Here is a 25,946-nt window from a genome sequence, read left to right as displayed (position 1 = left end):
TAAACACACTTATTTTAGTTCCAAGAGTTCTAATTCACATGCAATAGTCATTTACTGTCCAAAAATTAAACTTGAAAAAATTACCATTTTTGACCATCTGGAAAAAGTTCGACAGGTCACGGGTCATCGTTTTTCATCAGAAAATTGTTTTTTTGGGCAGTAAAAAAATTGATTCAAAATGTCATTTGGATTGAGCCTCATGTTGAATAACGACTTTTTAAAGCCTCAATGTGACCAAAATTTCAATTTTTACAGACTTTTTCTCCTACTCAGAAGCTTCTATTTAGACCTATTTCAGGCATTAAAATGACTCTAAACACACTTATTTTAGTTCCAAGAGTTCTAATTCACATGCAATAGTCATTTACAGTCCAAAAATTTAACTTTAAAAAATTACCATTTTGACCATCTGGAAAAAGTTCGACAGGTCACGGGTCATCGTTTTTCATCAGAAAATTGATTTTTTGGACTGTAGAAAAATTGATTCAAAATATCATTTTCATTGAGCCTCGTGTTGAATAACTACTTTTTAAAGCCTCAATGTGACCAAAATTGCCAATTTTACAGACATTTTCTCCTACTCAGAAGCTTCGATTTCGACCAATTTCAGTCATTAAAATGACAGGAAACACACTTATTTTAGTTCAAAAAGTGATAATTCACATGCAATAGTCATTTACAGTCAAAAAATTGACCATTAAAAAATTACCATTTTTGACCATCTGGATAAAGTTCGACAGTTCACGGGTCACCGTTTTTCATCAGAAAATTGATTTTTTGAACTGTAGAAAAATTGATTCAAAATGTCATTTGGATTGAGCCTCGTGTTGAATAACTACTTTTTAAAGCCTCAATGTGACCAAAATTGCCAATTTTACAGACATTTTCTCCTACTCAGAAGCTTCTATTTCGACCTATTTCAGGCATTAAAAGGACTCTAAACACACCTATTTTAGTTCCAAAAGTGATAATTCACATGCAATAGTCATTTATAGTCAAAAAATTTAACTTAAAGAAATTACCATTTTTGACCATCTAGAAAAAGTTCGACAGGTCACGGGTCATCGTTTTTCATCAGAAAATTGATTTTTTGGATTGTAGAAAAATTGATTCAAAATGTCATTTGGATTGAGCCTCATGTTAAATAACTACTTTTTAAAGCCTCAATGTGACCAAAATTTCAATTTTTACAGACTTTTTCTCCTACTCAGAAGCTTCTATTTCGACCTATTTCAGGCATTAAAATGACTCTAAACACACTTATTTTAGTTCCAAGAGTTCTAATTCACATGCAATAGTCATTTACTGTCCAAAAATTTAACTTTAAAAAATTACCATTTATGACCATCTGGAAAAAGTTCGACAGGTCACGGGTCATCGTTTTTCATCAGAAAATTGATTTTTTGGACTGTAGAAAAATTGATTCAAAATGTCATTTGGATTGAGCCTCATGTTGAATGACTACTTTTGAATGCCTCAATGTGACCAAAATTTCAATTTTTACAGACTTTTTCTCCTACTCAGAAGCTTCTATTTCGACCTATTTCAGGCATTAAAATGACTCTAAACACACTTATTTTAGTTACAAGAGTTCGAATTCACATGTAATAGTCATTTACAGTCCAAAAATTAAACTTTAAAAAATTACAATTTTTGACCATCTGGAAAAAGTTTGACAGGTCACGGGTCATCGTTTTTCATCAGAAAATTGATTTTATGGACGGTAGAAAAATTGATTCAAAATGTCATTTTGATTGAGCCTCAGATTGAATAACTACTTTTGAAAGCCTCAATGTGACCAAAATTAAAATTTTTACAGACTTTTTCTCCTACTCAGAAGCTTCTATTTCGACGTATTTCAGGCATTAAAATGACTCTAAACACACTTATTTTAGTTCCAAGAGTTCTAATTCACATGCAATAGTCATTTACTGTCCAAAAATTAAACTTGAAAAAATTACCATTTTTGACCATCTGGAAAAAGTTCGACAGGTCACGGGTCATCGTTTTTCATCAGAAAATTGTTTTTTTGGGCAGTAAAAAAATTGATTCAAAATGTCATTTGGATTGAGCCTCATGTTGAATAACGACTTTTTAAAGCCTCAATGTGACCAAAATTTCAATTTTTACAGACTTTTTCTCCTACTCAGAAGCTTCTATTTCGACATATTTCAGGCATTAAAATGACTCTAAACACACTTATTTTAGTTCCAAGAGTTCTAATTCACATGCAATAGTCATTTACTGTCCAAAAATTAAACTTTAAAAAATTACCATTTTTGACCATCTGGAAAAAGTTCGACAGGTCACGGGTCATCGTTTTTCATCAGAAAATTGATTTTTTGGATTGTAGAAAAATTGATTCAAAATGTCATTTGGATTGAGCCTCATGTTGAATAACTACTTTTTAAAGCCTCAATGTGACCAAAATTTCAATTTTTACAGACTTTTTCTCCTACTCAGAAGCTTCTATTTCGACCTATTTCAGGCATTAAAATGACTCTAAACACACTTATTTTAGTTCCAAGAGTTCTAATTCACATGCAATAGTCATTTACTGTCCAAAAATTAAACTTGAAAAAATTACCATTTTTGACCATCTGGAAAAAGTTCGACAGGTCACGGGTCATCGTTTTTCATCAGAAAATTGTTTTGTTGGGCAGTAAAAAAATTGATTCAAAATGTCATTTGGATTGAGCCTCATGTTGAATAACGACTTTTTAAAGCCTCAATGTGACCAAAATTTCAATTTTTACAGACTTTTTCTCCTACTCAGAAGCTTCTATTTAGACCTATTTCAGGCATTAAAATGACTCTAAACACACTTATTTTAGTTCCAAGAGTTCTAATTCACATGCAATAGTCATTTACAGTCCAAAAATTTAACTTTAAAAAATTACCATTTTGACCATCTGGAAAAAGTTCGACAGGTCACGGGTCATTGTTTTTCATCAGAAAATTGATTTTTGGGACTGTAGAAAAATTGATTCAAAATATCATTTTCATTGAGCCTCGTGTTGAATAACTACTTTTTAAAGCCTCAATGTGACCAAAATTGCCAATTTTACAGACATTTTCTCCTACTCAGAAGCTTCGATTTCGACCAATTTCAGTCATTAAAATGACAGGAAACACACTTATTTTAGTTCAAAAAGTGATAATTCACATGCAATAGTCATTTACAGTCAAAAAATTAAACTTTAAAAAATTACCATTTTTGACCATCTGGAGAAAGTTCGACAGGTCACGGGTCATCGTTTTTCATCAGAATTTTTTGGACTGTAGAAAAAATGGTTCAAAATGACATTCGGATTGAGCCTCATGTTGAATGACTACTTTTTAAAGCCTCAATGTGACCAAAATTGCCATTTTTACAGACTTTTTCTCCTACTCAGAAGCTTCTATTTCGACCTATTTCAGGCATTAAAATGACTCTAAACACACTTATTTTAGTCCCAAAAGTGATAATTCACATGCAATAGTCATTTACAGTCAAAACATTAAACTTTAAAAAATTACCATTTTTGACCATCTGGAGAAAGTTCGACAGGTCACGGGTCATCGTTTTTCGTCAGAAAATTGATTTTTTGGACTGTAGAAAAAATGATTCGAAATGTCATTTGGATTGAGCCTCATGTTGCATAACTACTGATTATAGCCTCAATGTGACCAAAATTGCCATTTTTACAGACTCTTTCTCCTACTCAGAAGCTTCTATTTCGACCAATTTCAGGCATTAAAATGACTCTAAACACACTTATTTTAGTTCCAAGAGTTCTATTTCACACGCAATAGTCATTTACAGTCCAAAAATGTAACTTTAAAAAATTACCATTTTTGACCATCTGGAAAAAGTTCGACAGGTCACGGGTCATCGTTTTTCATCAGAAAATTGTTTTTTTGGGCAGTAAAAAAATTGATTCAAAATGTCATTTGGATTGAGACTCATGTTGAATAACTACTTTTGAATGCCTCAATGTGACCAAAATTTCAATTTTTACAGACTTTTTCTCCGACTCAGAAGCTTCTATTTCGACCTATTTCAGGCATTAAATGACTCTAAACACACTTATTTTAGTTCCAAGAGTTCTAATTCACATGCAATAGTCATTTACTGTCCAAAAATTAAACTTTAAAAAATTACCATTTTTGACCATCTGGAAAAAGTTCGACAGGTCACGGGTCATCGTTTTTCATCAGAAAATTGATTTTTTGGATTGTAGAAAAATTGATTCAAAATGTCATTTGGATTGAGCCTCATGTTGAATAACTACTTTTTAAAGCCTCAATGTGACCAAAATTTCAATTTTTACAGACTTTTTCTCCTACTCAGAAGCTTCTATTTCGACCTATTTCAGGCATTAAAATGACTCTAAACACACTTATTTTAGTTCCAAGAGTTCTAATTCACATGCAATAGTCATTTACTGTCCAAAAATTAAACTTGAAAAAATTACCATTTTTGACCATCTGGAAAAAGTTCGACAGGTCACGGGTCATCGTTTTTCATCAGAAAATTGTTTTGTTGGGCAGTAAAAAAATTGATTCAAAATGTCATTTGGATTGAGCCTCATGTTGAATAACGACTTTTTAAAGCCTCAATGTGACCAAAATTTCAATTTTTACAGACTTTTTCTCCTACTCAGAAGCTTCTATTTAGACCTATTTCAGGCATTAAAATGACTCTAAACACACTTATTTTAGTTCCAAGAGTTCTAATTCACATGCAATAGTCATTTACAGTCCAAAAATTTAACTTTAAAAAATTACCATTTTGACCATCTGGAAAAAGTTCGACAGGTCACGGGTCATCGTTTTTCATCAGAAAATTGATTTTTGGGACTGTAGAAAAATTGATTCAAAATATCATTTTCATTGAGCCTCGTGTTGAATAACTACTTTTTAAAGCCTCAATGTGACCAAAATTGCCAATTTTACAGACATTTTCTCCTACTCAGAAGCTTCGATTTCGACCAATTTCAGTCATTAAAATGACAGGAAACACACTTATTTTAGTTCAAAAAGTGATAATTCACATGCAATAGTCATTTACAGTCAAAAAATTGACCATTAAAAAATTACCATTTTTGACCATCTGGATAAAGTTCGACAGTTCACGGGTCACCGTTTTTCATCAGAAAATTGATTTTTTGAACTGTAGAAAAATTGATTCAAAATGTCATTTGGATTGAGCCTCATGTTAAATAACTACTTTTTAAAGCCTCAATGTGACCAAAATTGCCATTTTTACAGACTTTTTCTCCTACTCAGAAGCTTCTATTTCGACCTATTTCAGGCATTAAAATGACTCTGAACACACTTATTTTAATTCCAAAAGTGATAATTCACATGCTATAGTCATTTACAGTCAAAAAATTTAACTGTTAAAAATTACCATTTTTGACCATCTGGAGAAAGTTTGACAGGTCACGGGTCATCGTTTTTCATCAGAATTTTTTGGACTGTAGAAAAAATGGTTCAAAATGACATTCGGATTGAGCCTCATGTTGAATGACTACTTTTTAAAGCCTCAATGTGACCAAAATTGCCATTTTTACAGACTTTTTCTCCTACTCAGAAGCTTCTATTTCGACCTATTTCAGGCATTAAAATGACTCTAAACACACTTATTTTAGTCCCAAAAGTGATAATTCACATGCAATAGTCATTTACAGTCAAAACATTAAACTTTAAAAAATTACCATTTTTGACCATCTGGAGAAAGTTCGACAGGTCACGGGTCATCGTTTTTCGTCAGAAAATTGATTTTTTGGACTGTAGAAAAAAGGATTCGAAATGTCATTTGGATTGAGCCTCATGTTGAATAACTACTGATTATAGCCTCAATGTGACCAAAATTGCCATTTTTACAGACTCTTTCTCCTACTCAGAAGCTTCTATTTCGACCAATTTCAGGCATTAAAATGACTCTAAACACACTTATTTTAGTTCCAAGAGTTCTATTTCACACGCAATAGTCATTTACAGTCCAAAAATGTAACTTTAAAAAATTACCATTTTTGACCATCTGGAAAAAGTTCGACAGGTCACGGGTCATCGTTTTTCATCAGAAAATTGTTTTTTTGGGCAGTAAAAAAATTGATTCAAAATGTCATTTGGATTGAGACTCATGTTGAATAACTACTTTTGAATGCCTCAATGTGACCAAAATTTCAATTTTTACAGACTTTTTCTCCGACTCAGAAGCTTCTATTTCGACCTATTTCAGGCATTAAAATGACTCTAAACACACTTATTTTAGTTCCAAGAGTTCTAATTCACATGCAATAGTCATTTACTGTCCAAAAATTAAACTTTAAAAAATTACCATTTTTGACCATCTGGAAAAAGTTCGACAGGTCACGGGTCATCGTTTTTCATCAGAAAATTGATTTTTTGGACTGTAGAAAAATTGATTCAAAATGTCATTTGGATTGAGCCTCGTGTTGAATAACTACTTTTTAAAGCCTCAATGTGACCAAAATTGCCAATTTTACAGACATTTTCTCCTACTCAGAAGCTTCTATTTCGACCTATTTCAGGCATTAAAAGGACTCTAAACACACCTATTTTAGTTCCAAAAGTGATAATTCACATGCAATAGTCATTTATAGTCAAAAAATTTAACTTAAAGAAATTACCATTTTTGACCATCTAGAAAAAGTTCGACAGGTCACGGGTCATCGTTTTTCATCAGAAAATTGATTTTTTGGATTGTAGAAAAATTGATTCAAAATGTCATTTGGATTGAGCCTCATGTTGAATAACTACTTTTTAAAGCCTCAATGTGACCAAAATTTCAATTTTTACAGACTTTTTCTCCTACTCAGAAGCTTCTATTTCGACCTATTTCAGGCATTAAAATGACTCTAAACACACTTATTTTAGTTCCAAGAGTTCTAATTCACATGCAATAGTCATTTACTGTCCAAAAATTTAACTTTAAAAAATTACCATTTATGACCATCTGGAAAAAGTTCGACAGGTCACGGGTCATCGTTTTTCATCAGAAAATTGATTTTTTGGACTGTAGAAAAATTGATTCAAAATGTCATTTTGATTGAGCCTCGTGTTGAATAACTACTTTTTAAAGCCTCAATGTGACCAAAATTGCCAATTTTACAGACATTTTCTCCTACTCAGAAGCTTCTATTTCGACCTATTTCAGGCATTAAAAGGACTCTAAACACACCTATTTTAGTTCCAAAAGTGATAATTCACATGCAATAGTCATTTACAGTCCAAAAATGTAACTTTAAAAAATTACCATTTTTGACCATCTGGAAAAAGTTCGACAGGTCACGGGTCATCGTTTTTCATCAGAAAATTGTTTTTTTGGGCAGTAAAAAAATTGATTCAAAATGTCATTTGGATTGAGCCTCATGTTGAATGACTACTTTTGAATGCCTCAATGTGACCAAAATTTCAATTTTTACAGACTTTTTCTCCTACTCAGAAGCTTCTATTTCGACCTATTTCAGGCATTAAAATGACTCTAAACACACTTATTTTAGTTACAAGAGTTCGAATTCACATGTAATAGTCATTTACAGTCCAAAAATTAAACTTTAAAAAATTACAATTTTTGACCATCTGGAAAAAGTTCGACAGGTCACGGGTCATCGTTTTTCATCAGAAAATTGATTTTATGGACGGTAGAAAAATTGATTCAAAATGTCATTTTGATTGAGCCTCAGATTGAATAACTACTTTTGAAAGCCTCAATGTGACCAAAATTTCAATTTTTACAGACTTTTTCTCCTACTCAGAAGCTTCTATTTCGACCTATTTCAGGCATTAAAATGACTCTAAACACACTTATTTTAGTTCCAAGAGTTCTAATTCACATGCAATAGTCATTTACTGTCCAAAAATTAAACTTGAAAAAATTACCATTTTTGACCATCTGGAAAAAGTTCGACAGGTCACGGGTCATCGTTTTTCATCAGAAAATTGTTTTTTTGGGCAGTAAAAAAATTGATTCAAAATGTCATTTGGATTGAGCCTCATGTTGAATAACGACTTTTTAAAGCCTCAATGTGACCAAAATTTCAATTTTTACAGACTTTTTCTCCTACTCAGAAGCTTCTATTTAGACCTATTTCAGGCATTAAAATGACTCTAAACACACTTATTTTAGTTCCAAGAGTTCTAATTCACATGCAATAGTCATTTACAGTCCAAAAATTTAACTTTAAAAAATTACCATTTTGACCATCTGGAAAAAGTTCGACAGGTCACGGGTCATCGTTTTTCATCAGAAAATTGATTTTTTGGACTGTAGAAAAATTGATTCAAAATATCATTTTCATTGAGCCTCGTGTTGAATAACTACTTTTTAAAGCCTCAATGTGACCAAAATTGCCAATTTTACAGACATTTTCTCCTACTCAGAAGCTTCGATTTCGACCAATTTCAGTCATTAAAATGACAGGAAACACACTTATTTTAGTTCAAAAAGTGATAATTCACATGCAATAGTCATTTACAGTCAAAAAATTGACCATTAAAAAATTACCATTTTTGACCATCTGGATAAAGTTCGACAGTTCACGGGTCACCGTTTTTCATCAGAAAATTGATTTTTTGAACTGTAGAAAAATTGATTCAAAATGTCATTTGGATTGAGCCTCATGTTAAATAACTACTTTTTAAAGCCTCAATGTGACCAAAATTGCCATTTTTACAGACTTTTTCTCCTACTCAGAAGCTTCTATTTCGACAAATTTCAGGCATTAAAATGACTCTGAACACACTTATTTTAATTCCAAAAGTGATAATTCACATGCTATAGTCATTTACAGTCAAAAAATTTAACTGTTAAAAATTACCATTTTTGACCATCTGGAGAAAGTTCGACAGGTCACGGGTCATCGTTTTTCATCAGAATTTTTTGGACTGTAGAAAAAATGGTTCAAAATGTCATTCGGATTGAGCCTCATGTTGAATGACTACTTTTTAAAGCCTCAATGTGACCAAAATTGCCATTTTTACAGACTTTTTCTCCTACTCAGAAGCTTCTATTTCGACCTATTTCAGGCATTAAAATGACTCTAAACACACTTATTTTATTCCCAAAAGTGATAATTCACATGCAATAGTCATTTACAGTCAAAACATTAAACTTTAAAAAATTACCATTTTTGACCATCTGGAGAAAGTTCGACAGGTCACGGGTCATCGTTTTTCGTCAGAAAATTGATTTTTTGGACTGTAGAAAAAATGATTCGAAATGTCATTTGGATTGAGCCTCATGTTGAATAACTACTGATTATAGCCTCAATGTGACCAAAATTGCCATTTTTACAGACTCTTTCTCCTACTCAGAAGCTTCTATTTCGACCAATTTCAGGCATTAAAATGACTCTAAACACACTTATTTTAGTTCCAAGAGTTCTATTTCACACGCAATAGTCATTTACAGTCCAAAAATGTAACTTTAAAAAATTACCATTTTTGACCATCTGGAAAAAGTTCGACAGGTCACGGGTCATCGTTTTTCATCAGAAAATTGTTTTTTTGGGCAGTAAAAAAATTGATTCAAAATGTCATTTGGATTGAGACTCATGTTGAATAACTACTTTTGAATGCCTCAATGTGACCAAAATTTCAATTTTTACAGACTTTTTCTCCGACTCAGAAGCTTCTATTTCGACCTATTTCAGGCATTAAAATGACTCTAAACACACTTATTTTAGTTCCAAGAGTTCTAATTCACATGCAATAGTCATTTACTGTCCAAAAATTAAACTTTAAAAAATTACCATTTTTGACCATCTGGAAAAAGTTCGACAGGTCACGGGTCATCGTTTTTCATCAGAAAATTGATTTTTTGGATTGTAGAAAAATTGATTCAAAATGTCATTTGGATTGAGCCTCATGTTGAATAACTACTTTTTAAAGCCTCAATGTGACCAAAATTTCAATTTTTACAGACTTTTTCTCCTACTCAGAAGCTTCTATTTCGACCTATTTCAGGCATTAAAATGACTCTAAACACACTTATTTTAGTTCCAAGAGTTCTAATTCACATGCAATAGTCATTTACTGTCCAAAAATTAAACTTGAAAAAATTACCATTTTTGACCATCTGGAAAAAGTTCGACAGGTCACGGGTCATCGTTTTTCATCAGAAAATTGTTTTGTTGGGCAGTAAAAAAATTGATTCAAAATGTCATTTGGATTGAGCCTCATGTTGAATAACGACTTTTTAAAGCCTCAATGTGACCAAAATTTCAATTTTTACAGACTTTTTCTCCTACTCAGAAGCTTCTATTTAGACCTATTTCAGGCATTAAAATGACTCTAAACACACTTATTTTAGTTCCAAGAGTTCTAATTCACATGCAATAGTCATTTACAGTCCAAAAATTTAACTTTAAAAAATTACCATTTTGACCATCTGGAAAAAGTTCGACAGGTCACGGGTCATCGTTTTTCATCAGAAAATTGATTTTTGGGACTGTAGAAAAATTGATTCAAAATATCATTTTCATTGAGCCTCGTGTTGAATAACTACTTTTTAAAGCCTCAATGTGACCAAAATTGCCAATTTTACAGACATTTTCTCCTACTCAGAAGCTTCGATTTCGACCAATTTCAGTCATTAAAATGACAGGAAACACACTTATTTTAGTTCAAAAAGTGATAATTCACATGCAATAGTCATTTACAGTCAAAAAATTGACCATTAAAATATTACCATTTTTGACCATCTGGATAAAGTTCGACAGTTCACGGGTCACCGTTTTTCATCAGAAAATTGATTTTTTGAACTGTAGAAAAATTGATTCAAAATGTCATTTGGATTGAGCCTCATGTTAAATAACTACTTTTTAAAGCCTCAATGTGACCAAAATTGCCATTTTTACAGACTTTTTCTCCTACTCAGAAGCTTCTATTTCGACAAATTTCAGGCATTAAAATGACTCTGAACACACTTATTTTAATTCCAAAAGTGATAATTCACATGCTATAGTCATTTACAGTCAAAAAATTTAACTGTTAAAAATTACCATTTTTGACCATCTGGAGAAAGTTTGACAGGTCACGGGTCATCGTTTTTCATCAGAATTTTTTGGACTGTAGAAAAAATGGTTCAAAATGACATTCGGATTGAGCCTCATGTTGAATGACTACTTTTTAAAGCCTCAATGTGACCAAAATTGCCATTTTTACAGACTTTTTCTCCTACTCAGAAGCTTCTATTTCGACCTATTTCAGGCATTAAAATGACTCTAAACACACTTATTTTAGTCCCAAAAGTGATAATTCACATGCAATAGTCATTTACAGTCAAAACATTAAACTTTAAAAAATTACCATTTTTGACCATCTGGAGAAAGTTCGACAGGTCACGGGTCATCGTTTTTCGTCAGAAAATTGATTTTTTGGACTGTAGAAAAAATGATTCGAAATGTCATTTGGATTGAGCCTCATGTTGAATAACTACTGATTATAGCCTCAATGTGACCAAAATTGCCATTTTTACAGACTCTTTCTCCTACTCAGAAGCTTCTATTTCGACCAATTTCAGGCATTAAAATGACTCTAAACACACTTATTTTAGTTCCAAGAGTTCTATTTCACACGCAATAGTCATTTACAGTCCAAAAATGTAACTTTAAAAAATTACCATTTTTGACCATCTGGAAAAAGTTCGACAGGTCACGGGTCATCGTTTTTCATCAGAAAATTGTTTTTTTGGGCAGTAAAAAAATTGATTCAAAATGTCATTTGGATTGAGACTCATGTTGAATAACTACTTTTGAATGCCTCAATGTGACCAAAATTTCAATTTTTACAGACTTTTTCTCCGACTCAGAAGCTTCTATTTCGACCTATTTCAGGCATTAAAATGACTCTAAACACACTTATTTTAGTTCCAAGAGTTCTAATTCACATGCAATAGTCATTTACTGTCCAAAAATTAAACTTTAAAAAATTACCATTTTTGACCTTCTGGAAAAAGTTCGACAGGTCACGGGTCATCGTTTTTCATCAGAAAATTGATTTTTTGAACTGTAGAAAAATTGATTCAAAATGTCATTTGGATTGAGCCTCGTGTTGAATAACTACTTTTTAAAGCCTCAATGTGACCAAAATTGCCAATTTTACAGACATTTTCTCCTACTCAGAAGCTTCTATTTCGACCTATTTCAGGCATTAAAAGGACTCTAAACACACCTATTTTAGTTCCAAAAGTGATAATTCACATGCAATAGTCATTTATAGTCAAAAAATTTAACTTAAAGAAATTACCATTTTTGACCATCTAGAAAAAGTTCGACAGGTCACGGGTCATCGTTTTTCATCAGAAAATTGATTTTTTGGATTGTAGAAAAATTGATTCAAAATGTCATTTGGATTGAGCCTCATGTTGAATAACTACTTTTTAAAGCCTCAATGTGACCAAAATTTCAATTTTTACAGACTTTTTCTCCTACTCAGAAGCTTCTATTTCGACCTATTTCAGGCATTAAAATGACTCTAAACACACTTATTTTAGTTCCAAGAGTTCTAATTCACATGCAATAGTCATTTACTGTCCAAAAATTTAACTTTAAAAAATTACCATTTATGACCATCTGGAAAAAGTTCGACAGGTCACGGGTCATCGTTTTTCATCAGAAAATTGATTTTTTGGACTGTAGAAAAATTGATTCAAAATGTCATTTTGATTGAGCCTCGTGTTGAATAACTACTTTTTAAAGCCTCAATGTGACCAAAATTGCCAATTTTACAGACATTTTCTCCTACTCAGAAGCTTCTATTTCGACCTATTTCAGGCATTAAAAGGACTCTAAACACACCTATTTTAGTTCCAAAAGTGATAATTCACATGCAATAGTCATTTACAGTCCAAAAATGTAACTTTAAAAAATTACCATTTTTGACCATCTGGAAAAAGTTCGACAGGTCACGGGTCATCGTTTTTCATCAGAAAATTGTTTTTTTGGGCAGTAAAAAAATTGATTCAAAATGTCATTTGGATTGAGCCTCATGTTGAATGACTACTTTTGAATGCCTCAATGTGACCAAAATTTCAATTTTTACAGACTTTTTCTCCTACTCAGAAGCTTCTATTTCGACCTATTTCAGGCATTAAAATGACTCTAAACACACCTATTTTAGTTACAAGAGTTCGAATTCACATGTAATAGTCATTTACAGTCCAAAAATTAAACTTTAAAAAATTACAATTTTTGACCATCTGGAAAAAGTTCGACAGGTCACGGGTCATCGTTTTTCATCAGAAAATTGATTTTATGGACGGTAGAAAAATTGATTCAAAATGTCATTTTGATTGAGCCTCAGATTGAATAACTACTTTTGAAAGCCTCAATGTGACCAAAATTTCAATTTTTACAGACTTTTTCTCCTACTCAGAAGCTTCTATTTCGACCTATTTCAGGCATTAAAATGACTCTAAACACACTTATTTTAGTTCCAAGAGTTCTAATTCACATGCAATAGTCATTTACTGTCCAAAAATTAAACTTGAAAAAATTACCATTTTTGACCATCTGGAAAAAGTTCGACAGGTCACGGGTCATCGTTTTTCATCAGAAAATTGTTTTTTTGGGCAGTAAAAAAATTGATTCAAAATGTCATTTGGATTGAGCCTCATGTTGAATAACGACTTTTTAAAGCCTCAATGTGACCAAAATTTCAATTTTTACAGACTTTTTCTCCTACTCAGAAGCTTCTATTTAGACCTATTTCAGGCATTAAAATGACTCTAAACACACTTATTTTAGTTCCAAGAGTTCTAATTCACATGCAATAGTCATTTACAGTCCAAAAATTTAACTTTAAAAAATTACCATTTTGACCATCTGGAAAAAGTTCGACAGGTCACGGGTCATCGTTTTTCATCAGAAAATTGATTTTTTGGACTGTAGAAAAATTGATTCAAAATATCATTTTCATTGAGCCTCGTGTTGAATAACTACTTTTTAAAGCCTCAATGTGACCAAAATTGCCAATTTTACAGACATTTTCTCCTACTCAGAAGCTTCGATTTCGACCAATTTCAGTCATTAAAATGACAGGAAACACACTTATTTTAGTTCAAAAAGTGATAATTCACATGCAATAGTCATTTACAGTCAAAAAATTGACCATTAAAAAATTACCATTTTTGACCATCTGGATAAAGTTCGACAGTTCACGGGTCACCGTTTTTCATCAGAAAATTGATTTTTTGAACTGTAGAAAAATTGATTCAAAATGTCATTTGGATTGAGCCTCATGTTAAATAACTACTTTTTAAAGCCTCAATGTGACCAAAATTGCCATTTTTACAGACTTTTTCTCCTACTCAGAAGCTTCTATTTCGACAAATTTCAGGCATTAAAATGACTCTGAACACACATATTTTAATTCCAAAAGTGATAATTCACATGCTATAGTCATTTACAGTCAAAAAATTTAACTGTTAAAAATTACCATTTTTGACCATCTGGAGAAAGTTTGACAGGTCACGGGTCATCGTTTTTCATCAGAAATTTTTTTTTTTGGACTGTAGAAAAAATGGTTCAAAATGACATTCGGATTGAGCCTCATGTTGAATGACTACTTTTTAAAGCCTCAATGTGACCAAAATTGCCATTTTTACAGACTTTTTCTCCTACTCAGAAGCTTCTATTTCGACCTATTTCAGGCATTAAAATGACTCTAAACACACTTATTTTAGTCCCAAAAGTGATAATTCACATGCAATAGTCATTTACAGTCAAAACATTAAACTTTAAAAAATTACCATTTTTGACCATCTGGAGAAAGTTCGACAGGTCACGGGTCATCGTTTTTCATCAGAAAATTGATTTTTTGGACTGTAGAAAAAATGATTCGAAATGTCATTTGGATTGAGCCTCATGTTGAATAACTACTGATTATAGCCTCAATGTGACCAAAATTGCCATTTTTACAGACTTTTTCTCCTACTCAGAAGCTTCTATTTCGACCAATTTCAGGCATTAAAATGACTCTAAACACACTTATTTTAGTTCCAAGAGTTCTATTTCACACGCAATAGTCATTTACAGTCCAAAAATGTAACTTTAAAAAATTACCATTTTTGACCATCTGGAAAAAGTTCGACAGGTCACGGGTCATCGTTTTTCATCAGAAAATTGTTTTTTTGGGCAGTAAAAAAATTGATTCAAAATGTCATTTGGATTGAGCCTCATGTTGAATGACTACTTTTGAATGCCTCAATGTGACCAAAATTTCAATTTTTACAGACTTTTTCTCCTACTCAGAAGCTTCTATTTCGACCTATTTCAGGCATTAAAATGACTCTAAACACACTTATTTTAGTTACAAGAGTTCGAATTCACATGTAATAGTCATTTACAGTCCAAAAATTAAACTTTAAAAAATTACAATTTTTGACCATCTGGAAAAAGTTCGACAGGTCACGGGTCATCGTTTTTCATCAGAAAATTGATTTTATGGACGGTAGAAAAATTGATTCAAAATGTCATTTTGATTGAGCCTCAGATTGAATAACTACTTTTGAAAGCCTCAATGTGACCAAAATTTCAATTTTTACAGACTTTTTCTCCTACTCAGAAGCTTCTATTTCGACCTATTTCAGGCATTAAAATGACTCTAAACACACTTATTTTAGTTCCAAGAGTTCTAATTCACATGCAATAGTCATTTACTGTCCAAAAATTAAACTTGAAAAAATTACCATTTTTGACCATCTGGAAAAAGTTCGACAGGTCACGGGTCATCGTTTTTCATCAGAAAATTGTTTTTTTGGGCAGTAAAAAAATTGATTCAAAATGTCATTTGGATTGAGCCTCATGTTGAATAACGACTTTTTAAAGCCTCAATGTGACCAAAATTTCAATTTTTACAGACTTTTTCTCCTACTCAGAAGCTTCTATTTAGACCTATTTCAGGCATTAAAATGACTCTAAACACACTTATTTTAGTTCCAAGAGTTCTAATTCACATGCAATAGTCATTTACAGTCCAAAAATTTAACTTTAAAAAATTACCATTTTGACCATCTGGAAAAAGTTCGACAGGTCACGGGTCATCGTTTTTCATCAGAAAATTGATTTTTTGGACTGTAGAAAAATTGATTCAAAATATCATTTTCATTGAGCCTCGTGTTGAATAACTACTTTTTAAAGCCTCAATGTGACCAAAATTGCCAATTTTACAGACATTTTCTCCTACTCAGAAGCTTCGATTTCGACCAATTTCAGTCATTAAAATGACAGGAAACACACTTATTTTAGTTCAAAAAGTGATAATTCACATGCAATAGTCATTTACAGTCAAAAAATTGACCATTAAAAAATTACCATTTTTGACCATCTGGATAAAGTTCGACAGTTCACGGGTCACCGTTTTTCATCAGAAAATTGATTTTTTGAACTGTAGAAAAATTGATTCAAAATGTCATTTGGATTGAGCCTCATGTTAAATAACTACTTTTTAAAGCCTCAATGTGACCAAAATTGCCATTTTTACAGACTTTTTCTCCTACTCAGAAGCTTCTATTTCGACAAATTTCAGGCATTAAAATGACTCTGAACACACTTATTTTAATTCCAAAAGTGATAATTCACATGCTATAGTCATTTACAGTCAAAAAATTTAACTGTTAAAAATTACCATTTTTGACCATCTGGAGAAAGTTTGACAGGTCACGGGTCATCGTTTTTCATCAGAATTTTTTGGACTGTAGAAAAAATGGTTCAAAATGACATTCGGATTGAGCCTCATGTTGAATGACTACTTTTTAAAGCCTCAATGTGACCAAAATTGCCATTTTTACAGACTTTTTCTCCTACTCAGAAGCTTCTATTTCGACCTATTTCAGGCATTAAAATGACTCTAAACACACTTATTTTAGTCCCAAAAGTGATAATTCACATGCAATAGTCATTTACAGTCAAAACATTAAACTTTAAAAAATTACCATTTTTGACCATCTGGAGAAAGTTCGACAGGTCACGGGTCATCGTTTTTCGTCAGAAAATTGATTTTTTGGACTGTAGAAAAAATGATTCGAAATGTCATTTGGATTGAGCCTCATGTTGAATAACTACTGATTATAGCCTCAATGTGACCAAAATTGCCATTTTTACAGACTTTTTCTCCTACTCAGAAGCTTCTATTTCGACCAATTTCAGGCATTAAAATGACTCTAAACACACTTATTTTAGTTCCAAGAGTTCTATTTCACACGCAATAGTCATTTACAGTCCAAAAATTAAACTTGAAAAAATTACCATTTTTGACCATCTGGAAAAAGTTTGACAGGTCACGGGTCATCGTTTTTCATCAGAAAATTGATTTTTTGGACTGTAGAAAAATTGATTCAAAATGTCATTTGAATTGAGCCTCATGTTGAATAACTACTTTTTAAAGCCTCAATGTGACCAAAATTTCAATTTTTACAGACATTTTCTCCTACTCAGAAGCTTCTATTTCGACCTATTTCAGGCATTAAAATGACTCTAAACACAATTATTTTAGTTCCAAGAGTTCTAATTCACATGCAATAGTCATTTACAGTCCAAAAATTAAACTTTAAAAAATTACCATTTTTGACCATCTGGAAAAAGTTTGACAGGTCACGGGTCATCGTTTTTCATCAGAAAATTGATTTTTTGGACTGTAGAAAAATTGATTCAAAATGTCATTTTGATTGAGCCTCAGATTGAATAACTACTTTTTAAAGCCTCAATGTGACCAAAATTGCCATTTTTACAGACATTTTCTCCTACTCAAAAGCTTCTATTTCAACCTATTCCAGGCATTAAACTGACTCTAAACACACTTATTTTAGTTCCAAGAGTTCTAATTCACATGCAATAGTCATTTACAGTCCAAAAATGTAACTTTAAAAAATTACCATTTTTGACCATCTGGAAAAAGTTTGACAGGTCACGGGTCATCGTTTTTCATCAGAAAATTGTTTTTTTGGGCAGTAAAAAAATTGATTCAAAATGTCATTTGGATTGAGACTCATGTTGAATAACTACTTTTGAATGCCTCAATGTGACCAAAATTTCAATTTTTACAGACTTTTTCTCCGACTCAGAAGCTTCTATTTCAACCTATTTCAGGCATTAAAATGACTCTAAACACACCTATTTTAGATCCAAAAGTGATAACTCACATGCAATAGTCATTTACAGTCAAAAAACTTAAACTTAAAGAAATTACCATTTTTGACCATCAGGAGAAAGTTCGACAGGTCACGGGTCATCGTTTTTCATCAGAAAATTGATTTTTTGTACTGTAGAAAAATTGATTCAAAATGTCATTTGGATTGAGCCTCATGTTGAATAACTACTTTTTAAAGCCTCAATGTGACCAAAATTTCAATTTTTACAGACTTTTTCTCCTACTCAGAAGCTTCTATTTCGACCTATTTCAGGCATTAAAATGACTATAAACACACTTATTTTAGTTCCAAGAGTTCGAATTCACATGTAATAGTCATTTACAGTCCAAAAATTAAACTTTAAAAAATTACCATTTTTGACCATCTGGAAAAAGTTTGACAGGTCACGGGTTATCGTTTTTCATCAGAAAATTGATTTTTTGGACTGTAGAAAAATTGATTCAAAATGTCATTTGGATTGAGACTCATGTTGAATAACTACTTTTGAATGCCTCAAAGTGACCAAAATTTCAATTTTTACAGACTTTTTCTCCTACTCAGAAGCTTCTATTTCGACCTATTTCAGGCATTAAAATGACTCTAAACACACTTATCTTAGTTCCAAGAGTTCTAATTCACATGCAATAGTCATTTACAGTCCAAAAAATTAAACTTTAAAAAATTACCATTTTTGACCATCTGGAAAAAGTTCGACAGGTCACGGGTCATCGTTTTTCATCAGAAAATAATTTTTTTGGGCAGTAAAAAAATTGATTCAAAATGTCATTTGGATTGAGACTCATGTTGAATAACTACTTTTGAATGCCTCAAAGTGACCAAAATTTTAATTTTTACAGACTTTTTCTCCTACTCAGAAGCTTCTATTTCGACCTATTTCAGGCATTAAAATGACTATAAACACACTTATTTTAGTTCCAAGAGTTCGAATTCACATGTAATAGTCATTTACAGTCCAAAAATTAAACTTTAAAAAATTACCATTTTTGACCATCTGGAAAAAGTTTGACAGGTCACGGGTTATCGTTTTTCATCAGAAAATTGATTTTTTGGACTGTAGAAAAATTGATTCAAAATGTCATTTGGATTGAGACTCATGTTGAATAACTACTTTTGAATGCCTCAAAGTGACCAAAATTTCAATTTTTACAGACTTTTTCTCCTACTCAGAAGCTTCTATTTCGACCTATTTCAGGCATTAAAATGACTCTAAACACACTTATCTTAGTTCCAAGAGTTCTAATTCACATGCAATAGTCATTTACAGTCCAAAAAATTAAACTTTAAAAAATTACCATTTTTGACCATCTGGAAAAAGTTCGACAGGTCACGGGTCATCGTTTTTCATCAGAAAATAATTTTTTTGGGCAGTAAAAAAATTGATTCAAAATGTCATTTGGATTGAGACTCATGTTGAATAACTACTTTTGAATGCCTCAAAGTGACCAAAATTTTAATTTTTACAGACTTTTTCTCCTACTCAGAAGCTTCTATTTCGACCTATTTCAGGCATTAAAATGATTATAAACACACTTATTTTAGTTCCAAGAGTTCGAATTCACATGTAATAGTCATTTACAGTCCAAAAATTAAACTTTAAAAAATTACCATTTTTGACCATCTGGAAAAAGTTCGACAGGTCACGGGTCATCGATTTTCATCAGAAAATTGATTTTTTGGATTGTAGAAAAATTGATTCAAAATGTCATTTGGATTGAGCCTCATGTTGAATACCTATTTTTTAAAGCCTGAATGTGACCAAAATTGCCATTTTTACAGACCTTTTCTCCTACTCAGAAGCTTCTATTTCGACCTATTTCAGGCATTAAAATGACTCTAAACACACTTATTTTAGTTCCAAGAGTTCAAATTCACATGCAATAGTCATTTACAGTCCAAAAATTAAACTTTAAAAAATTACCATTTTTGACCATCTGGAGAAAGTTCGACAGGTCACTTGTCATCGTTTTTCATCAGAAAATTGAATTTTTGCACTGTAGAAAAATTGATTCAAAATATCATTTGGATTGAGCCTCATGTTGAATAACTACTTTTTAAAGACTCAATGTGACCAAAATTTCAATTTTTACAGACTTTTTCTCCTACTCAGAAGCTTCTATTTCGACCTATTTCAGGCATTAAAATGACTCTAAACACACTTATTTTAGTTCCAAGAGTTCTAATTCACATGCAATAGTCATTTACTGTCCAAAAATTAAACTTTAAAAAATTACCATTTTTGACCATCTGGAAAAAGTTCGACAGGTCATGGGTCATCGTTTTTCATCAGAAAATTGATTTTTTGGACTGTAGAAAAATTGATTCAAAATGTCATTTGGATTGAGCCTCATGTTGAATACCTACTTTTTAAAGCCTCAATGTGACCAAAATTTTAATTTTTACAGACTTTTTCTCCTACTCAGAAGCTTCTATTTCGACCTATTTCAGGCATTAAAATGACTATAAACACACTTATTTTAGTTCCAAGAGTTCGAATTCACATGTAATAGTCATTTACAGTCCAAAAATTTAACTTTAAAAAATTACCATTTTTGACCATCTGGAAAAAGTTTGACAGGTCACGGGTTATCGTTTTTCATCAGAAAATTGATTTTTTGGACTGTAGAAAAATTGATTCAAAATGTCATTTGGATTGAGACTCATGTTGAATAACTACTTTTGAATGCCTCAAAGTGACCAAAATTTCAATTTTTACAGACTTTTTCTCCTACTCAGAAGCTTCTATTTCGACCTATTTCAGGCATTAAAATGACTCTAAACACACTTATCTTAGTTCCAAGAGTTCTAATTCACATGCAATAGTCATTTACAGTCCAAAAAATTAAACTTTAAAAAATTACCATTTTTGACCATCTGGAAAAAGTTCGACAGGTCACGGGTCATCGTTTTTCATCAGAAAATAATTTTTTTGGGCAGTAAAAAAATTGATTCAAAATGTCATTTGGATTGAGACTCATGTTGAATAACTACTTTTGAATGCCTCAAAGTGACCAAAATTTTAATTTTTACAGACTTTTTCTCCTACTCAGAAGCTTCTATTTCGACCTATTTCAGGCATTAAAATGATTATAAACACACTTATTTTAGTTCCAAGAGTTCGAATTCACATGTAATAGTCATTTACAGTCCAAAAATTAAACTTTAAAAAATTACCATTTTTGACCATCTGGAAAAAGTTCGACAGGTCACGGGTCATCGATTTTCATCAGAAAATTGATTTTTTGGATTGTAGAAAAATTGATTCAAAATGTCATTTGGATTGAGCCTCATGTTGAATACCTATTTTTTAAAGCCTGAATGTGACCAAAATTGCCATTTTTACAGACCTTTTCTCCTACTCAGAAGCTTCTATTTCGACCTATTTCAGGCATTAAAATGACTCTAAACACACTTATTTTAGTTCCAAGAGTTCAAATTCACATGCAATAGTCATTTACAGTCCAAAAATTAAACTTTAAAAAATTACCATTTTTGACCATCTGGAGAAAGTTCGACAGGTCACTTGTCATCGTTTTTCATCAGAAAATTGAATTTTTGCACTGTAGAAAAATTGATTCAAAATATCATTTGGATTGAGCCTCATGTTGAATAACTACTTTTTAAAGACTCAATGTGACCAAAATTTCAATTTTTACAGACTTTTTCTCCTACTCAGAAGCTTCTATTTCGACCTATTTCAGGCATTAAAATGACTCTAAACACACTTATTTTAGTTCCAAGAGTTCTAATTCACATGCAATAGTCATTTACTGTCCAAAAATTAAACTTTAAAAAATTACCATTTTTGACCATCTGGAAAAAGTTCGACAGGTCATGGGTCATCGTTTTTCATCAGAAAATTGATTTTTTGGACTGTAGAAAAATTGATTCAAAATGTCATTTGGATTGAGCCTCATGTTGAATACCTACTTTTTAAAGCCTCAATGTGACCAAAATTTCAATTTTTACAGACTTTTTCTCCTACTCAAAGCTTCTATTTCGACCTATTTCAGGCATTAAAATGACTCTAAACACACTTATTTTAGTTCCAAGAGTTCTAATTCACATGCAATAGTCATTTACAGTCCAAAAATTTAACTTTAATAAATTACCATTTTTACCATCTGGAAAAAGTTCGACAGGTCACGGGTCATCGTTTTTCATCAGAAAATTGATTTTTTGGACTGTAGAAAAATTGATTCAAAATGTCATTTGGATTGAGCCTCATGTTGAATAACTACTTTTTAAAGCCTCAATGTGATCAAAATTTCAATTTTTACAGACTTTTTCTCCTACTCAGAAGCTTCTATTTTGACCTATTTCAGGCATTAAAATGACTCTAAACACACTTATTTTAGTTCCAAGAGTTCTAATTCACATGCAATAGTCATTTACAGTCGAAAAATGTAACTTTAAAAAATTACCATTTTTGACCATCTGGAAAAAGTTCGACAGGTCACGGGTCATCGTTTTTCATCAGAAAATAGATTTTTTGGATTGTAGAAAAATTGATTCAAAATGTCATTTGGATTGAGCCTCATGTTGAATAACTACTTTTTAAAGCCTCAATGTGACCAAAATTTCAATTTTTACAGACTTTTTCTCCTACTCAGAAGCTTCTATTTCGACCTATTTCAGGCATTAAAATGACTCTAAACACACTTTTCTTAGTTCCAAGATTTCAAATTCACATGCAATAGTCATTTACAGTCCAAAAAATTAAACTTTAAAAAATTACCATTTTTGACCATCTGGAAAAAGTTCGACAGGTCACGGGTCATCGTTTTTCATCAGAAAATTGATTTTTTGGACTGTAGAAAAATTGATTCAAAATGTCATTTGGATTGAGCCTCGTGTTGAATAACTACTTTTTAAAGCCTCAATGTGACCAAAATTGCCAATTTTACAGACATTTTCTCCTACTCAGAAGCTTCTATTTCGACCTATTTCAGGCATTAAAAGGACTCTAAACACACTTATTTTAGTTCCAAGAGTTCTAATTCACATGCAATAGTCATTTACAGTCCAAAAATGTAACTTTAAAAAATTACCATTTTTGACCATCTGGAAAAAGTTCGACAGGTCATCGTTTTTCATCAGAAAATTGTTTTTTTGGGCAGTAAAAAAATTGATTCAAAATGTCATTTGGATTGAGACTCATGTTGAATAACGACTTTTTAAAGCCTCAATGTGACCAAAATTTCAATTTTTACAGACTTTTTCTCCTACTCAGAAGCTTCTATTTCGACCTATTTCAGGCATTAAAATGACTCTAAACACACTTATTTTAGTTCCAAGAGTTCTAATTCACATGCAATAGTCATTTACAGTCCAAAAATTAAACTTTAAAAAATTACCATTTTTGACCATCTGGAGAAAGTTCGACAGGTCACTTGTCATCGTTTTTCATCAGAAAATTGAATTTTTGCACTGTAGAAAAATTGATTCAAAATATCATTTGGATTGAGCCTCATGTTGAATACCTACTTTTTAAAGCCTCAATGTGACCAAAATTTCAATTTTTACAGACTTTTTCTCCTACTCAGAAGCTTCTATTTTGACCTATTTCAGGCATTAAAATGACTCTAAACACACTTATTTCAGTTCCAAGAGTTCTAATTCACATACAATAGTCATTTACAGTCGAAAAATGTAACTTTAAAAAATTACCATTTTTGACCATCTGGAAAAAGTTCGACAGGTCACGGGTCATCGTTTTTCATCAGAAAATAGATTTTTGGGATTGTAGAAAAATTGATTCAAAATGTCATTTGAATTGAGCCTCATGTTGAATAACTACTTTTTAAAGCCTCAATGTGACCAAAATTTCAATTTTTACAGACTTTTTCTCCTACTCAGAAGCTTCTATTTCGACCTATTTCAGGCATTAAAATGACTCTAAACACACTTTTCTTAGTTCCAAGATTTCAAATTCACATGCAATAGTCATTTACAGTCCAAAAAATTAAACTTTAAAAAATTACCATTTTTGACCATCTGGAAAAAGTTCGACAGGTCACGGGTCATCGTTTTTCATCAGAAAATTGATTTTTTGGACTGTAGAAAAATTGATTCAAAATGTCATTTGGATTGAGCCTCGTGTTGAATACCTACTTTTTAAAGCCTCAATGTGACCAAAATTGCCAATTTTACAGACATTTTCTCCTACTCAGAAGCTTCTATTTTGACCTATTTCAGGCATTAAAAGGACTCTAAACACACTTATTTTAGTTCCAAGAGTTCTAATTCACATGCAATAGTCATTTACAGTCCAAAAATGTAACTTTAAAAAATTACCATTTTTGACCATCTGGAAAAAGTTCGACAGGTCACGGGTCATTGTTTTTCATCAGAAAATTGATTTTTTGGACTGTAGAAAAATTGATTCAAAATGTCATTTGTATTGAGCCTCATGTTGAATACCTACTTTTTAAAGCCTCAATGTGACCAAAATTTCAATTTTTACAGACTTTTTCTCCTACTCAAAGCTTCTATTTCGACCTATTTCAGGCATTAAAATGACTCTAAACACACTTATTTTAGTTCCAAGAGTTCTAATTCACATGCAATAGTCATTTACAGTCCAAAAATTAAACTTTAAAAAATTACCATTTTTGACCATCTGGAGAAAGTTCGACAGGTCACTTGTCATCGTTTTTCATCAGAAAATTGAATTTTTGCACTGTAGAAAAATTGATTCAAAATATCATTTGGATTGAGCCTCATGTTGAATAACTACTTTTTAAAGCCTCAATGTGACCAAAATTTCAATTTTTACAGACTTTTTCTCCTACTCAGAAGCTTCTATTTCGACCTATTTCAGGCATTAAAATGACTCTAAACACACTTATTTTAGTTCCAAGAGTTCTAATTCACATGCAATAGTCATTTACTGTCCAAAAATTTAACTTTAATAAATTACCATTTTTGACCATCTGGAAAAAGTTCGACAGGTCACGGGTCATCGTTTTTCATCAGAAAATTGATTTTTTGGACTGTAGAAAAATTGATTCAAAATGTCATTTGGATTGAGCCTCATGTTGAATAACTACTTTTTAAAGCCTCAATGTGATCAAAATTTCAATTTTTACAGACTTTTTCTCCTACTCAGAAGCTTCTATTTTGACCTATTTCAGGCATTAAAATGACTCTAAACACACTTATTTTAGTTCCAAGAGTTCTAATTCACATGCAATAGTCATTTACAGTCGAAAAATGTAACTTTAAAAAATTACCATTTTTGACCATCTGGAAAAAGTTCGACAGGTCACGGGTCATCGTTTTTCATCAGAAAATAGATTTTTTGGATTGTAGAAAAATTGATTCAAAATGTCATTTGGATTGAGCCTCATGTTGAATAACTACTTTTTAAAGCCTCAATGTGACCAAAATTTCAATTTTTACAGACTTTTTCTCCTACTCAGAAGCTTCTATTTCGACCTATTTCAGGCATTAAAATGACTCTAAACACACTTATTTTAGTTCCAAGAGTTCTAATTCACATGCAATAGTCATTTACTGTCCAAAAATTAAACTTTAAAAAATTACCATTTTTGACCATCTGGAAAAAGTTCGACAGGTCACGGGTCATCGTTTTTCATCAGAAAATTGATTTTTTGGACTGTAGAAAAATTGATTCAAAATGTCATTTGGATTGAGCCTCATGTTGAATAACTACTTTTTAAAGCCTCAATGTGATCAAAATTTCAATTTTTACAGACTTTTTCTCCTACTCAGAAGCTTCTATTTTGACCTATTTCAGGCATTAAAATGACTCTAAACACAC

Source organism: Triturus cristatus, chromosome 11 (assembly GCF_964204655.1).
Source record: "Triturus cristatus chromosome 11, aTriCri1.1, whole genome shotgun sequence".
In the NCBI taxonomy this organism is placed as follows: domain Eukaryota; kingdom Metazoa; phylum Chordata; class Amphibia; order Caudata; family Salamandridae; genus Triturus; species Triturus cristatus.
This window is presented reverse-complemented; position numbering follows the sequence as displayed.